The sequence below is a fragment of the Oenanthe melanoleuca genome, chromosome 4, assembly GCF_029582105.1.
Source record: "Oenanthe melanoleuca isolate GR-GAL-2019-014 chromosome 4, OMel1.0, whole genome shotgun sequence".
NCBI lineage: Eukaryota > Metazoa > Chordata > Aves > Passeriformes > Muscicapidae > Oenanthe > Oenanthe melanoleuca.
Window position 1 is genome coordinate 32168024 of NC_079337.1, and position 18979 is coordinate 32187002.

Below are 18979 nucleotides of genomic sequence, written 5' to 3' on the forward strand. Positions count from 1 at the left end.
TTAAAATTCTGTCCTGTCTTCTGTCACTATGCACAATTTGAAGATATTGTCCTAAATATGCTTCATTTTGTTCTGTAAGAACAAAATGAAAATACGTCGCCTACCACACTGAAGCTGTAAACTTCCCTGCAGACAATTTCTGTGCTTCCTTCCTCCTTCTTCTTCCTTCTCCTGTCATGTTAAAACCATTACTTCTGTGACACATGGCAATGTTTTCCAGCTGTAGTGGACCCAAGCAAAGATCCTGGCTTAAGGTAAGTCTTTCTTATAATGTGAATCTGATTTTGTTGAAGTCAGAAAATTGTTACAATTGAATCCAGTTAGGGAACAACTTAGATTTACTAGCCCGTTCCTGCTCATGGCACAAGTTAGGGAAAACCTGTAATTTTGGAAGTGTTTTGTTCAGCTTAATGGCCACATCCTCAGGGCTGAAGTAAATTAATATTTTATTAAAATATCCCGTTAGAGTGACTTCCCCATAGGGCAAGCAATCTTTTCCAAGAGACACCACAGAGGTGAAGTAATTATTTTCTTGTTCTGAGATTTAGTGGCTACTGCTTTTTAGTTGTATTCATAAAGTGTACTATTTCTGCACTGACAGAGAAGTCTAGCTCCTTCTGACTGTTTTCCTCCTTACTAAGTTCTAGTAGGTTATTAACAATGAGAAGCAGAAAAGAAAAAGTACGATTAGTTTAGAAAGTTAGTTTTAGAAAGCAATGGAAAGTTCCTCAGCAAAAGTGTGGATCTAAGACATGACCTTAGAGATAATAAAAATGAGGTAATGAGGTAATAAAAAAACACTAAGAAAGAAAAAGAAAAAAGTTGTGTGAACAACTGTTTTACATGAGATTGCATAAAGAATTGATAATTCCAGATTATTGTTACAGAAGTATAGAATTTATAGGATTAAAAATAATGGTCTTGGTTTAATTTAAGACTTGAAGGTAATACCTTTTGCAACAGCAAATTCTTAGTCAGCCATCTCCACTCATTTCCATGACAGACTACTGTTGACTGTCTTCTCTTTCACTGGAAATGGCTCAGAAGCCTGGCCCCCAAGAACTAAAGTACCCATGCCATATGAATTGGTATTTGCCCAAGTCTTACATTCATCTTCGTATTTTCTGAACAATTTGCAAACAAGGAAAACAAACAAGAAGATTGTGTTTGGAAACCCCTTACTTTGAAGGACTGACAAAAGCTGGCTCACAACAGCCCTTGCAGCAACATTTTCCATGACTGGCTGAGCTGAAGGAGCACACAGTATTCCTAGGGGATCCCTTTGATCCCAGGAGTATCATTTACCTGTGTTACGGGTCATTTAATTATTTGTCTTCTCAGCCAATATCCTTTGATGTAACAAATTCAGGATGCCACTGCTGTGGTATATGGCAAAGTAATTAATTCCAGCAATAATGTCTTCAAAGATGATGTTGTAATTGAACACAGAAGGAAATGCCACAAAAGAAGATAGTATAAAGACATAAATAGTAAACCTAATTCAGCTAAGGACCAAACCTTGTGTGTTGATCTGAGCAAGTTATTTGGAAGTTGTAGCTACACACTGTAGCCTTTTTCTCCATTTTAGATATTACATGTACATCTTGTATTTATTAAAAGGTAATTGACAGATGTAAATTCATGGGACTATATGGTTACATATTCTAAAAAAAGGTCATATAAAAGTGCTAAAAATAACATTCACCTATTTTTTAAATTAAAGAATTCAGGATGTATTCTCATTCATTTCCTAGTAACACTCAAAGTACAGATATTGAAGCCATACAATATATGCACATGTGTACATATGCACATATGGGCCATTAGCTCAAACTTTACAACCTGTACAATTTTTTGAGGTTGTCCAAGACAGACCAATCACAAAATGAGTATTGTGTAAGAAATAAAATAGCATATATATCCTGTCTGGGATTTTCTTATCCTATAATGTACTTGGGTTCTCTTTTATTTCTAATTTTCTTCGAGGCTCACTTTTGAGCTGCCATGGACTACAAGGGTGTATGCCCACTTTTATCCTTCAATCCCAACAGCCTGCAGTTTGACTGCAAAAAGACAAAGTTCTAACTCAGAAGACTGAAGTTATATCTGCATAAGCGAGTTTTTCAGCCCCAGAGGAGAAGACTTGTAGAGCACACCTGCTGGTACCAAGAATGCAACACCCAAACTCCGTGTGTTTCAGGTGTGTTTACTCAGACTAGTTGATAATCAGCTTCTGTGCATTGAACACCCCTAAACAGTTGGACTGCATCTATTGTACTCATCTTCAATTCACAATTAGGTCAAAAAGGAGCTAGTTAGCAATTTCTGATACTGCTTCATGACTCTAAGTACAGTACAGTAATTGGAAATGACTGGGATATCCACTTTAAAACTGTACTCCAGATATAAATCCCAAATTGAGAAAGCACCTGGACGGGGTGGGATCTTATGAATGCACATAATAGTGTTGTGGCACAAAAACTTGAAGTTTAATATTCTGACTTGCTTTGTTAGAATTCAGGAAAAGTACTCAGCCCAAAAATTTGACATTTTACTCTGCTTCACATATTCTGACTCTAAAGCATTGAATTCAAATTAGTCCTGGAAGCAGTCATGCTGGAAACTTAAAACTCTATTTGCATATTCCATTTGGAACATATTCCATTTACCCACTACTGTGGATTTAAACTTTAAGATTACTCTTTGATGTATATTTTCTATTTTTTTTAGTCTACCCATAATGTTCCTCATGAAAGTTTTCTACAAAGGCATAATATATCAGATTCCAAGGTATGGTCTCTTCAACTGAGCAAAACAGATGTAAAACGTGACATTTTTTTCTGGGTGGTAGGGTTTGTTGATAAGGAATTTCTTTTATTACTACCCGTGTTTGCTCATTTCAGTAATGGGATGATGACTGTGGTAAAGGTCATATTGGTTCAATATAGCAGAAAAAAAAAGGCGCAGAAAATTTTGTACTGTACATCAAAGAAAAGCTCTTATGAATTTAATAATTTTATCTTTGATTTATTAGATGTAACATTTAACTATCTGTAAATGTGGAAAGTGCATAAAATGTTAGCAATTTACACTTGGATGCAAGCCCAAAGTAATAACCAGAATTATAACTGACGAAAATATAGCTCTTCAGATGTTGGCTGTATGTCCCTATGTCTCTCTTTTCTCAAGCAAAAGATTTGGAGTGAAATATAGCTTCAGAACAATATTATGGTTCAGAAGAGCTGCACAGACCTTAGTGAGAGAGGAGTGAAGAACTTCTTACAGAGATGGGAGATATTCATCTTTTCTGCTTTCTCCAAATACCCTTGGGAAGCAGGAAAACAAGGGATAAGTAGCACACAGTTCTCACGTGGGGTCTGCCAGCCCTTCCTATCAGCAGCTGTCAAAGCTTCATCTGCAGGTTGATTTAACGTGGTCACTCAGAAAGGATGCTTTCATATCAAACCTCCTTATCTACCTGCTCTGCTTCTGATAGATGGAGGAGGTCATGGCCTTGGGAGGAGTTATTTGCAGATCTTCCCTCTCTCTTTTTCATTGAGTTTTTTATTTGAAAGGGAATCTGAGTGATGCTATTTACAGCCCTGTTGAGGAAGATTAGCAGACCTGCGGGACAAAGATACAGATATAATAAATTCTGTGATGTTGTTGCTCCAGGCCCACAGAGATGAAAGTACAACGCTGATGGCACGGCACAGCATGCTGGGGTCTGCTTGCAAGGAACATGAAGGTAACAAAAACACCTTTACAAAGGTATTAAGGGTCATGATATGGGTAGGGGTAGGTGCTTTTTGGGCACTCCATAATTTGTTTCCTCCTCTTCCTCTTGCTTTCCACTCTTTGTTCATCCTCCTCTTCCAATCAACAAGGGTGCATCTTATTTATAATTTACTAAAATTTTCACTGTTCACACAGCTGATTCAAAAAACTGCAGTGTTTTTTTTGCTTTGTTATATATTTAATAGAAAATATTAACTTTGCCAAAACGACACTTTATATAACTTTATCAGCCTTTAATTGCTACTCCAGTCTTGCAAATGTACTTTTTTAGGACTCTTAAGTAAAAAGTGTGGATTTTCTCGCCATTCTTTGAATTATTGTCTGCAAGATTTATCATTTTGCATCTTAGAATTTCTGCTTAAACAAACAAAGATTTCTCTACAGTAAATACCCATGTTTTTTTCTATACTGCATTTACCATGCTAGAACATCTAGCTCCTCTTAAAATTGCCCATTACCACCTGTTTAAAACACCTCTATTGACATTGTAATCTGCTGAACCACTTATGCATGCATATGCAGAAATTCCTTTTCAGGCCTGAAGTCTTCAGTCAGATACATTTGTACTTGTAGAAGTCAAAGCTACCCATCTCAATCCCACTCACAGGCTCTGTGACCACCTATGAATCTCTAACTTTCTTCGGGAAAATACTTCCCTCTTTCAACAGCATTTTTTTCTTTTTTTTTCTACCAAAAGCATCCAGATCCCTGAGTTAACACTAGTTGAATAGCTTGAATGATAGTAAAGGGTAACACAATCTTATCCTTTTAAGATCCAAACAGGTAGTGAAAGCAAATTAATTTATGTATTTTTGTACAAGAAAAAAATAGTAAGTTTTAGAGTTGTTACAACCACTGTATTTATTAAAATGTTTCAAATTGTAATAAATTACATCTGATTAATTTGTGGTTTAGAAGAAAATTCATTGAAATTTAAGTAACTAGCTTTCAGTCAGCATTTATTTGATTTAAACTAATTTTTATGTTTAAGCCCGCCTTAGTTGCAAATTTGAAAGCAAAAAGTCAAAGATGACTTGAATTCAAAATAAAAAATCCAAAGCTGGCTCCTCCTGAACATTCTTTAAGCTCCCCTCCTACTTGACAAATATAACACTGCTTATCTTTGAATGATAACACTTGAACTTAAAAAATGAACACCAAATGAAGAACCAACCTTTGCATAGCCACATGCCCAAAACTGACACAAACTTACAGATTTGGGTTTACTTCTCCTCTTAAAACCTGAGGCTGATTACTGGAGATGACATAAGCTGCTAACACTGTAGTTTCTGTGGCCTTGGCACATTGGAACCGGTTACAGAAAACTGTAAGAAAACAAGGGCACCACTAAAAGAATGGGGTCTGGAAGCAGGGTGAGAGTTAGGAACACAAAATGAGGAAGACAGAGGAAGGGTAAAAGTAAGATAAAAATATAAAAATAATTATGGATAGAGAGATTAGGAAAGGAAGAAAAATACACAATGAAGAAAAAATCAGAAAAGCAAGAAATAAATGTATTTTGAACAGGTTTTACTCAATTGTCTCCCTTTAATCAGTTACTCCTGATCTTGTATTAAAAAAGGTGCTGTTATGTCTAAGTAGTTGTAATTGTTTAGTAAAAGAACTCCTTCCAAATTGCATCATTCAAATGACTCTTGGATATTTAAGACTTTTTCTTTCCAACTTGTCTGTTAGTCTGTATCCCTAGGTCCTTAGAATTCTTTTTTTGTTAAAGGCTTCAGTGGTATATTTGTACTACCATCCTTGGCTAAACAGTTGCCCTTAAATACATGTAGTAGAAAAATTTTGTGCCATTTATTTATTTATCTATTTCCCCCTTCTTTTGGAAAAAAAAAAGGCACCTTAGTGTGGTTTAGTTGCCTTCTCTCATCAATTACTTTGTCTTTTGCATTCAAAACATCTCTTCCTTATACTTCTCTTCCTCTTCCCAAGTATCTTATACTGATTTTGTTAGTGGGAAAGGACATAAACATTGCAGGAGGAATATAAATGGAAATTCTCAACTAGTTTTCCTACATTATGTGTCTTTACCAATGCCCCGTTGTATGGAAAGTGGTTGTCCACACCTCCTGCTGTGAGCAATTCATATTTGTGTGTGGTTTGCTTTTAAAGTATTTGGTTTTGTTCAGGTGTTATCTAAACAGCAGTACTATTTCAGGAAGATAGCTTTTGGTGACAGGTGGTCCCACTAAAGCATTAGTATTTATTTGCTGAGCTTCACTGGCTGTAGATAACAAATATACTGAACAGGAGTTAAGTCTCATGCAGTCTGTGATACTTTCCCAATTTAAGCTCCTCTGTCACTGTTTCTCTTCACAAAATCCTATTCCCTTACTTGAAAGCACCAGGAGAGTGACAACCTGCAAGGTGCACAGACCTTAAGAGGTCTTCCACAAGAACCTGTGTCACCTATTTGATTTTGACAAGTTCATAGAATGCCTCCTTAACTTTGCCACTGGAGGGAATTAGGACTGGCCAAAACCGTTCCAAAGAAGCCAGATCAGTAAATGCAGACCCAGACTGAAAGTCTTCACACAGGACAGGTGTAAAGCAAGTGTTTAAACTGATCTCTCTTCAGCAACCAGCCCCTGAATGTATGTCATAGATGTCTTACTGAGTAAGGACAGCTCACTGAAAGGAGGCTGAGAGCAACCATAATCCAACTCAGACTGGACACTTCCTATGGCAATGACAATATTGCACCTCTAAACTGAAATTGTGGTGATTTCCAGAAGTTTTAGATTTTCAGTGGTAAACTTTTTTGTTGAAATTGTTTTCCTACCTTTAGACTCTTTTTGAAGTGCCATGACTTTCATCTTCTATTGTTCTTTTGTCTGAACTGGTTGTCTATGTTGAACATTAAAAAAAACCCAAAACCTATAAACCACCAACAAACACAATCAACCAAAAAAAGTTCAGTAGGTTGCAAAATAGAGAATATGCAATTATATTTTAAAAAATTTAATGCAGTGGCCATCACCAAAAAGTGATGTTATATAGACTGCCTGCAGTGACAAAATAAAGTTCAGTACCTCAGCACTTACCGAGATACTTTTGAAAGTGTATGCATTTTACTTTTAGCCAAGTTCTACTTCTGTTTGCTAGGAACAGGTTATTTTAATTTTTTTTTTTTATTATTTGCAAACATTCAGTTCAAAGAATCATTGATTTGTAAACCTAATGAGTTTTTAAGGATTGCTTTAAATATGTCAGATTTTTGAATATGTTGAACTGTAACTTCTAGTTGTAACAGACCAAGAATTTCAGGGTAAAGACATTGACTCCATGTATATTCACAAAGTATACCATATGCATTGCTTATTGGAATTATTAACAATATTTTAAAGAGGAATCTAAGGCAATCACAGTGCTCCAGAAAGAGCAAAAATGAGTTAAATTATAGTGTTTTGCTTCAATGCCTTCAGTCACCTCAATGATGAGAATGTAACAACTTATGATGGAGCAGTAACAGAAAAAGGGATAAACTAGAATTCTGCCCTTGACTTTCTAGCTTATTCTGGTGTGCTGGTGTACATAGACTTGAAATTGTAGACTTCCACACATTAGGGTGACTTTATTTTCTCATTAATAATACCCTTTCACAGCTCAGGTTTTTTGTTTGGTTGGATTTTTTTTACATGGCTGGGGACCTCTAAGTAACTGTCTAGGGTGAGTCCTTCTCCTAGGATTCTAATACAGCTTATTGACTGGTTTTGTCCTTTGTTTTACAGTATTTCAAACATCTTTTCATTTGTTTACATTCCACAAGCTGAAAAAGCCTCTGTTTTCTGTGTTAAGGACCACAACTGCTGGACTCTAACTTCAGTTACGTCCAGTTATTCCTGAACAAATTATCACATATTATTGTGAAATACCAGTTTTACTTCTGCTCTGCCCTTCAGGCTCTGCATTTTAACATTTTTCATTACCTTAAAATATTCAGTCATTATACTCATGTATGATGTTGTTCAGACTGACATTACAAATGTTTGGGTCTTTTTTCTCATGTGTCACTATTTCTTTGATTTCTCAAGCATATATGTAATATATTCGAAACTACTTGGTGGGAAAAATTTAGTTTTTCTATCCATTTGCATAACAACAAGCTCCCATCCCAATTTCTTGTTTACCAACATAGTCATGTATATTAATCTGCATTCTTCCATACATACCAGTTATGTGGAGTAGGAATAAAAGCATCCAGAACATTTCAGCCCTATCTACAGTCAGATAAAATGTAGAAAAGACAGAATGCAGAACTATTGTATTCTTGTCTGGGTAACTAAAAGTCTAGAAAACTGTAAACACAATTTGTTCTAACTTTTTTTTTTTTATCTGCCAGCCACCATCAAAAAAATGCTTAGACTGAAAATTCAAAGTTTAAAATAACCAATCAGACACATACAGAAAAGTTCGTGACACAGCCAGCAATTCCTACCCTACTTGAAAAATTATTTTGAAGAAAACATTTCATATATTGGTATGGATTATGGCAATACTGGCAGGGCTGCTTTATAGAGTAGCTTCTCCCCTAATTTTTAATATCTCTTTGCAGGAGCTGTTTAGAAGGCTGTTCAGCATACACTGCAAAAATTTACCAATGCCTACATTTTACTGTTATCTTACTGCTATCTGGAGCAGTTCAGAAAGAGCAAGCAAAAAAGGAAAACGAAGGAGGCAGCCAAGAGTACTTTGTGAAAAATCTGTAACAGGAGAGACATGAATTAGAGATAGTGAGGACAGATTAGGAAGAGGCCTTATCTATTCAAAGAGAATGCACTTGTCTGGAAGCCAGAGAAGTTTGAACTCCTTTGCCCCTTTCCCTGAGGGCACTTCTAGCCCGGTGGCTCGGGGTGTAGTCAGCCCCAGATGAACCGCATGAAGGACAGGCAGGCACTCGTGTGCCTTGGCTGTATGCAGCCGCACTAGTCCTTACAGCTGCCTCGCTGTAATCCCATTTACTTAGAGATCAGCACTGCATCTCATTCGAGGGGTTAGGAGCCACATTTCAATAGCCAGCCATAAAATATTAAGCTGAAGAGGTATTAGGCTGCTAAGCATCAGAAATTGTGACCTGATGGGAGCTCTTGTTCTGAATGAGGTTTTATCACAGTATAAAAACCTCTTCAGCTGTCTTTGTCCCAGCTTGCATAACTGCTACACCAGAGCAAGTACGTCCCTGATGCACACTGAATATTTTCAGTATATTCTGTATATACTGCATTCACTGTACTTTTTATACACACAAAACTTTACATCTTTTTCATCAATCACCTTCTTCCTACTTACTCATCTTCCAGATTAAGGATAAACTTTTGATGAACATAGGACTAGATGGACCAATGCTGTCAAGAGGTAGGGTTCTTAGAGATTTTGTTACACCTTCTAAAAATAAAATCTTTTGGGTTTGTGTAGCCAAGGTCCAATAACTATGACAACAAATCAAAGCCTAATCTAGTGCAAAACACATGGAACAGCATTAAAAATTTAGTAGCTAATTGGCATTAAGATGTTATGAGAAAACATTGAATTATCTGTTATTGTTATAAAAAGAAGAAGTGACAATTTACAGCAGAATCTAAATGAAGTAAATCAGCACAATTCCTGCATATAAACAAGGATCACAGCAAATTAACATATTCTCTTGCTGTGTGTGAGCAATTAAAACCAATTGAAGCAGTACTGTAGCAAACTGATTTTTAAAAAGTGATAGAGAAAAAGGAATCAAAAGTGTCTTTTTTCCAATGAATCTTAACCTTTAATACATAATTAGAATTTGATTACTTAGTTAGGTTTGGAGTATTTTTTTCTCAATAGAACACTTGTATTTAATGTTTTTTTTCTTCCTAACTTTCTATTTACACAGGACATCAAATATTCACTTATGTTTACTCTTTTGGAGGTAGCTCACCTCTAGCAGTTTTTGATTATTTAGTAAAGAGTATTGGAAAGGTCTTTTACTAGGTTTTTTAGTTTGTAGGTGTTCAGAGAGAAATTTAACATATAAATGCTAAATGCTTTTTAACAAAAAATAAATGTATGCATTTTGAATTGAAAACAGTTGTCTTTCATCAGCTGGGACATTCTCCTCAATATGCTATGCTGGGAACCCCCAATTTTGTCAAAGACAATTCTGGACCAAAAAAAAAAAAAAATACTGTGAAATATTAAAATGAATGGATATCTGAGTTCTTTCCGTTTTCCCCAAAAATAGAGGGGAAAAATATGCTGCCATCTGGGAAAATTTTGTCTCCACAGAGGATGTTTGTTAAATTGGTCTAAATTGGTCTAAATAAAAATTAAAATATTATAGCTAGTTTTGGGAAGAATAGTTCCAAAATACTAGGGATCAAAGCTACCCTTTATAAAAACTTTAAAAATTATCAAGAAATGGAAACATTTCTGTAAAGTTCTTAAATAATTTAGAAGGAATATAACTGTCTCATATCTACTACACCCATAATCATCTGTTACTATGATAACAGGTATGAACATAGACAAGGCCTTTCAAAGTTTGCTCTGTTGAACATATTGTGCTTTCCTGTATAAGTTGCCCTATCAACGTTTTTTTCCCCATTTATTTTCTCTGAAATACCACCTTATTTTTAATACAGGGGAATACAGGTATGAGCTTGCACTGACTTTGAAAATGAAGATGTTTGCTGTACATGCAATTAGCCAATTAACTCTAAACCTATGCTATTTTACCAAGGGGTGGCCAAGAGGTTAGAGGGAAAGAACACCACTCTCCCTCAACTTTAACAAATCCATTGTGAGAGGGACACCCTTCATCTCATTTAAGACACATGGTCCCATAAAGCCAAGATTTATAAGGCTGTATAAATTATGCGTCCATGTCAACGAGACAAAAGCAGTCTCTGTCAGCATCATGGTGTGCTTTTCATCACTTCACAAAAAAGAAAGGAACATGCAATTTTCAAGAGATCTCCTTTCATCACCTGGAAACATCTACAGGATAAACTGAAAACAGAAACAAACTTGTTGTGCTATCTGAATATACCCACTGGGCTTATGGATAGACAAGGAGAACACCAAGGAGAGCAGAGAGAAATCAAGAAAAGAATTGGAGCTTTGCTGTTTGTTTGAAATCTGAACAAGCTGGTTCTTAAATGCCAAGTTAATGGGTGCACAACTATGCCCTCTTACACAAATAAGGTACTTTGCAATTTTCAAGTGTAAAGTAAAATATGTATTTATTGGTAAAATCACAATAGCACATATTCCTTCAGGTAAAGCGAGAGTCTTAATGCAGGCAATGAGTACAAGATCTATCTTGCATTTGATTGATTTTCTATTTCTGCTGGCCTTTCTACATGAAAAAGGGAGCTAAAAACAAATAAAAAATATGAGCATTACCTGTAAAGCTCCTGTCAAAATTATTATGAGGATTTCGCTTCATCTTCATCCTTCAAATCTGCACTGCTCATGGTTGCTGTTTAGTATGAGATTATATCCATGTATTGATCCTGGGAGAAATTGGTTATGAATAAAGTTACTGGGATTTTCATTTAAATTATGTTGTTGGGAAAAAAAAAAAATCACTTTTAAAGTCAATGGAAATTTTCTTAAGTTTGGTTTAAAAAAACAACAATACAAAAAAAACCCTCAAAACATATTCTGGATCTCCATGACAAGACAAAATCTCAGTTGGAATAAGATCTGTGAAAACAGGGACTCAAAGAATACCCTAAATTTAAGACAATTTTTTCATCCACCAGAAAGACACTACCTCAAGAAAACCATCACCACTGGAAAGAAACCCCAAACCAAACTCAAAACTCAACAAAAACTGAACCACATTCTCAAAATCATTACAGGTCAAGATATGTAACCTCAGGTAAGTAGGTTTTGTGCAACTAATAATACCATTCGTATATCACTACAATAAAACTGATAGTATTAAACACTGGCTCTGGCCTCTCTGAAGGTAAGGTCCCTTCTGAGTAATGATTATTTTTTCAGTAAGTGGGATCCTGAACAAACTGAAAATCAGGCCACTATTTTAATCAGCCTCAGTGAGTCAAGACTAATCTCTTCTGTCTTCACACAAATAAAATATCCAGTGGTGTGTACAAGTGCTAAACACAGGCTAGTTCTGCATGCTTCTGTCAGAGCTAATTGCTCTGTGAGATACTAGAAGTGGAAGAAACTTTGGGGAGCCACATGTGAAGAATGGCTGGCTGATAAGACTACCTTTCAGGGGCAGTAAAAGCAAAGAAAGGATTTCCTGATTGATAACAGAAGAGATAATGAAACTCTGAATAAACTGATAGTATGTCAGGAAAAATTCAAGAAAATACTTCTCCTTTTCTTTGTTTCTTAACAGTATTTTTTGCTGTCTCTACAACAGAGTCAAAGAGGTAGCTCATACAAATGTCCAAATAACTCACATTTTCATTTCTCTTAGGTTTGCCCAGTCTTAAGGATTGGTCACCAGCTTTCCACTGCAAACTGTGAAGACTGAGATACTCTCTACTTACAGTGAAATACTTCAGACAATATTTTCCTATAGAATACCTGGGTGTTTTATAGGAAAAAATAAATGAAGGTGCTTCCTTCTTTATGCATTTGTACTTATCATGTCAGTTAGTGGCCACTGCAATACAGTAAATCCATCAATCCAAATGGTATCAAAACAGTGAGAGATGATGTGAAAGGAACATAAACTAATCCCTCTGAAATACTGGGCTGAATAACTGCCTTTCAATAAAGCCTGACATCATAAGGAATAGCCTATTAGCCTAAAATCATTACTTCTACAGTTCTGCTTCCATCATGTCAGCTACAATGATAGCTTCTAGGCAAGGAAAAAGCAAGAGTATATTAAATGTGTTTATGCTTAAATGAGCTGCAATCAGATAGAAATAACACTTTTCATAAAGGAAATCTATTGCTGCTCACATGCATCGATGAGCTGTAAACCAGGATTCAGGAAAAAGATGTTTTTCAAGTTTTTCAGCCTGTTGTACTGAAATTTTCCCAACAAATATTTATTTATTCCAAGATATCTTGACCCAACCAAGTATTCATTCCTGAACATATTTCTAAGCATATGAGCACCCTTAGTGGAGCTGGCAGAACTACTTATTGGGTTGTTGGCTTAAATATATACTTCCATGCCAGCACACTGTTGAATCAGAGCCTATGAGCTGCAAAGAATGCTTACTAGCTACAATATTAATTGAGACACACAGGAATTGTAACCTCTCAGCACCTCTCCATATGTTATGACCTCATTTAGGACTTCTGATCAGTTGCCAAACATTTACATAGCTGTTAGCACACTGTAAGTTAATGTGTAACAACTGCAACAAACCCTGAAAATAATGTATTTCAAGAAGACAGCTGTAAATCTCTGAGATCTATTTAAAATCTCTACAAAAACTCTATATAAAAAGTGTTGTCACAGTTCTATAAATATGATATTGTAAATAATTTAAGTGTAATTTAGAGTTTAATAAACCTTGAATTTTTATTCGGGTTCTTCTCTGGTCTTCTTATATAAATCAAACAGGAAAAATTATATCTGCAGTAAAAAGGTTACCTTATTTTATCTGGGATTAATACTGACACACATTGAAAAAAATGATACAGCATTTTCTTTATCTATAAAACTGTGAACCAAATTTGTTGCTTTTGAGATTCAAATAAAAGATTGGGCTGGTTTAGGCTGTTGTAGAGTTAATTTTCTTCACACTAGCTGGTATGGGGCTGTGTTTTGGATTTCTGCTGAACACAATATTGATAATTCAGGCATGCTTTTGTTACTTCTGAGCAGGGCTAGCACAGATCCAAGGCCCTTCCTGCCCCTCACCCCACCCCACCAGAGAGGAGGCTGGGGGTGCTCAAGGAGCTCAGAGGGGACACAGCCAGGACAGCTGACCCCCAGTGACCAAAGGGATATTCCAGACACAGATACAGCATCATGCTCAGCATACACAGCTGAGGGAAGAAGAAGGACAGGGGGGCACTTGTAGTAATGGTATTTGTGTTCCCAAGCAACCATTACATGTGATGGAACTCAGCTTTCCTGGGAGTGACTGAACACCGGCCTGTCCATGGGAAGTAGTGAATGAATTCCTTATTTTGCTTTGCTTGCATGCCCAGCTTTTGCTTTACCTATTAAACTGTCTTTATCTCAACCTACAAATTCTCTCACTCTTTTGATCCTCTCCCCTATCCCACCATGGGAGTGTGAGGAAGCTGTGATGTGGGACTTAGTGGCCATCTGGAATTATACCATGATAAAGCTCCAAGTATATACACATTAATCCTTTGAAAAATAGGACAAAGAATAGCAAATGTGCCTTCCAAAGGTGACTGCAATTAATTTCTGTTTGAGTTCTGAAACACTTCTCATATGCCTAGCTCTGTATTGTAAGTCTTTAGAACCACAAAACCCTGCTGTTGGTATAAAGAAATGTGAAATATCATACAAGGATAGATCATGGTTTATTTATTTTGCTATATGCCAGTGATAGACAGCTGATGTAGGCAGCTGATCTTCAAGTGAATGCATTTATACATTAATATAGTTATTCCTCACACTATTTTTTTTAATTTCTCTAAGTACATGGCATTTAATTTTGGGGTTAGTACCAGTTGAATGATGGCCTTAAATCAGTTAGCTCAGGGAGGCTACCTCTGTCACCATGGCAGCACAGCCCTACAGACAGTCATAAACTCATCAGAGGACATGAGCAAACACTCAGGAGCATGGTTATTTCACTGTTACACTGCCATGGTTACCTGAACTGGAACATTGAAACCTGCTATGGGTAAACCCCTGCAGTGATAAAAGTCTGGGATTTCCAGTTGAAATGCCCCTTGCAAGTTATCCAAGCTACAGCCCACATGACATTTTCTGTCTGCCAGAACAAGCTGTGGAGCTTGTAGCCTGTTCTCAGTTTCTCCCAACCTTCAGGTCAGGATACCCTTTCCACACCTTGTGAAAACTGTACAACTACCATACAACAGATGGAAAAGCAAAGGGCCTCTCAGGAAAGACAGCAGAATCAAGGCTGCTGACACAAAACCAATTAGTTCAGCTAGTATTCTCCTGGTCCTTCCCAATAGTGAAGACAACTAGGAAAAGGCTGCATGAGATACCTGGACAGTGGTGGCACACATTGTGGCCACTTAGGCTAAAGGAGCCCCACAGAGCTCTGACAGCCAGGACACTGCACAGCTACCACATGCTGCTGTGCTGGGAAGGACTATGGACTGGCCAAAGGAAGTTTTGTATTAGATTTCATAAAAACTAAAAACTGTGATTTACTACCTATCAGCACCACAATATATACTTGAACCATGACATTCATGCTGTGGTTTTTCCATCCTGCATGTATCATCCAGAAAATCATTAAGACAATTTATTCAACTACAAAGGTATAAATCACTTTGGCTCCAAGTATATCCTGTAAGCTCAGTGCTAGTAATCTACTACTCACCTTAGTGGCTCATTAAAAACAAAAAGAAAAAAGTAAAAAAACCCAAACAAAAAAAAAAAAAAAAAAAAAAAAAAAAAAAAAAAAACCCAAAGAAAAAAAACACTATAAAACAAACAAATGATGAACCCAAATAAACCAACAAAACTTCTGCCAAAAGAACAACAACAGAGGAGAAAAATGTAACAGTTATTAGTTAATGGAAGAAATGTTCAAAATGGATGAAATTTTGCAGACCTGATACATTAGCACGTTCACCTCTGCATCTAGAATAACATTTTCTTTGTGTTTTTAACAGATTCAAATGCCACAATGAGAATTAAGTTGAATAGAGACAGAACAACATATTTTGTTAAATAGCACATTTCAAAAGGAAAGTTCATCAGGGTCTCTGGTAAGAGACATTTATTACTATTTTGTAGAAATTTGCAAGCTAAAAATATTTACTAGCCTCAAAAGCAAACAAAAACACTGCCAATTTTCAACTGAGGGTTTCTAAGGCAGTGATGCAACACATCTCATGAACTGCACTTCCTGACAACAGCTAAGTTCTGCACATAACCTAACGTAACCTCTCTTCCATGAAGCATGTATTTTGTCTGAGGGTTGATGGTTTGGGCTGCTGTTTTGTTTCCTGGATTCAACTGTTTTTGAGGGAGTACAGTATCCATTACAAAACTTTGATGAGTCTGGAGTCTCAAGATGTTCTTTGAGAGTTTAACAGAAGAATTCTTCTGGTGAACATTTAGATCAACAAAATTCACTTTTGAGCTTTGCTTTGTACCTTTTATTTATCTTGGACATTATTACTATTTAACATATATATTGCAGAAGCAAGACAATGCTCTGCTGCTTAAGCTTCTGCAGGATATTATTTCGATGTGTCCTGTCCTACTGTCAGGCTTGGTGAATATTTCCACTACATCATCCCTTCTAATTTAGTCTTTGGTCTTCCCATCGATAAAGAACTTTTCTACTAAAAAACAAACAAAATACCCCCTAAACAAACAAACAAACAAAAACCACCTCCAGGATCTTATTTGGTATAGCTAAAGTGTTGTACAGCCAGTAATCACTTTACTGGATTAGAAGGAGGGTGACAGATTACAGTGCTCTGTTTTGTAGTAAGCTTTTTTCCTCAAAATTTCCCATCTTTCCTTTCAGTGCAGCTTCAACAGGGGGAGAAATGGTAAGACTGTTAGTGTGTGAGATCCACAGCAAGCACTGATCACATTTGTCACCCAGCAAGAGCTGCAGTTAAAGCACTGAGGGCTTCTCCAAGGCAATATCTTCAATTTGGCAGACTTTGTTATACACATTTGTGACCACACATTACACAATCATCCAGCATATGTAATTATAAAAAAAAAAAGGTGCTGGCATAGAAAGATCTCACAAGTCTACAATATGAATCTTATACCTTGAAAAATCTGCTATTAGTTAGAAGAATGCAACACGTAGAACAGCTAGAAAAAGGCTAGTTATCACGTAGGTGCTGTTATCCTAAGAGTAAACACCACAAAACTTTTCAAATAAACAAAACTATATATAATGCAACCAGAAAACATTAACCTTTCCCACACAAACAACATAAGAATTCAATGAGAAATATAAGCTTGACTTTCTTGCTTCCATTCTTCTGGTGTTCATATATTCTATTTGAATGCAAGCTTCCAATTCCTTCTTTTCGATCTGTCTGATAATCAGAGAAGCAGAGAAATCATAGTTACCTTCTTTTACACCTCTCACCAGCTGTGTTGGCCACAGCAAGGCTGACCTTCCTGATCACACCAGATAAAGAAATAATTCAGATAGGAAACATTGAAAAGGCAGTATCACAGCCCAGACATTTATGAAGAGCAAGGCAGATCTGCAAGCTTTTTGCCAGGAGCCTTAGTTCAGAGGACTGTACTACACAGGTCCAAACTCTTGTAAGAAAACCCTTACATAAAGCACATATTTCACCTGGTTGCAAGATGGTGACCATGCTTGCAGATTGTTAACATTAATGGTGAGAGCTATTTGGAATACTAAAACATTACATCACACTAGATTCCCTGATGGGCACTTGTGCTCACTCTTACTACAGAGCTGTTTCATGAGACACCATATCTCTAGTGGTAATATGCAAGTAACACAGAAAAAGGATCTACTGAAGCTGCAACCCAAATTTACTACCTGAAGTCAAACGTATAAATATGCAAGGAGCTGGACGTTAATTTGAAATTCTCATTCAAGTAATCATTCAGCCAATCGTTACAGAAACTTGCCAAGCCTGTCCTAACACCTCCTGCATTAAAATTTTACTGTGGCTAGTGGCTGCCCAAATCCAAAACAGAAGATCAGTTATGTAGAAAATTATCTCCAGGAAGTTAACTCTGTCTGTCTGAAAAGCTTACAGAAATTTGTACAACTAAATGGATAGCTTTAGGTAAGACAAATAATTTTCAGACTGCATACGAAGCTGTAAAACCTGGAGTTTAGGACAAAAATATATATGTATTTCTTTCCTGAAATTCCCCTAGTAAATATAAAGAGTATCTTCAATGTTAAATACTGCAGTAAGTACCTCTCTTTCCTAAATGTGTGAGTTAAAGCTGCAGCAAAAAGGGACAAATATGTTGGCCTCATTTACGTGATAACTTATGAGACTTTTCTTTATAACGTGAAAAACATACTTTTAAAATATTTCCCCTGTTGAAACCCTAGGGCATGAAGGGTCTGGATGTGTAACGGGGTTACATATTTGAAAGTTAACCAGCAAATAAAAATTTATTATACAGCTTTATGCTTTGCAAGAATTGTGGGATTTTTCTTGAACACCATTTATTCAAGACAATATAAATGAGTCTTTAAATTTACAAAGCCCTGAAATTATGACCAGTGCCAGAGAAGAATCTGACCCCAAATAGGTTGCCTGAAATGGAACATGCGGTCGCACTGGTGGGGACCACAGGCACTGCTGCTCCAGAGTTCACCTCTTTGTTTTCCTATTAGGAAGAAATATGTGTATGTATTTCCTAGATGAATCTTAGAATTAAATTTGCTTCTAAGGGATGGAAGGAAACAGAAAAATAAGAGCACCTTGGAGCCCATATAAATGTATTTTCCTTAAGTAAAAAAGAAAATTCATCAATACAGTTCCATGAGTAACTGACGAAATTGTTTTTGTCTAAGAAGGACTTCATAATTTATTATTATTCAGGAGCAGGTCTGGTATTTCACTGTATTTTAAAAAATCAACTGTACAGATTGTAGGGTCACAGAAGTAAGACAGATTAAGTCTATCAGAACATGTTTTGCCTTTCTATTATTAATCTAATAATTGTAATTATGACTTGTTGATTGCAGTGAGAACCTGGACACGATGGCAGGAACACAGAATACTTTCTTCCTAGATTGAAATTAAAGAAAATGTACTTTCCAGGTTATGCATCTCTGCAACACACATAGAAAACATTAAAAAAAAATTATACAGGGTTTAGCCTGGTCTGAGCCATCCCCATTTCCTTTCCTTGAGCACATCTGTCTCCAGTGTCAGGTTACTAGTGCACATTCCTTCTGCTTGCTGACTACCATTTTCTTCCGGAGCACTGTGTCCCCCCAGGCAGGAAAGGCAGCTGAGCACTAATAGGCAGGGAAGTGGAATTCTTTTTCCTCCAGAAAAAAAATAAAATGGCAAACAGGATTTC

At 36.4% G+C, this 18979-nt stretch overlaps 1 long non-coding RNA gene across 1 annotated transcript; it reads left to right on the forward strand.

The window, feature by feature from the left end:
- The first annotated feature begins 2053 nt into the window (after positions 1-2053).
- On the forward strand, positions 2054-13501 carry LOC130252522 (uncharacterized). The gene is made up of 4 exons (XR_008840373.1): positions 2054-2200; positions 3676-3748; positions 11559-11677; positions 12248-13501. It is a non-coding gene; the product is annotated as an uncharacterized LOC130252522 (long non-coding RNA).
- Positions 13502-18979: the final 5478 nt, after the last annotated feature.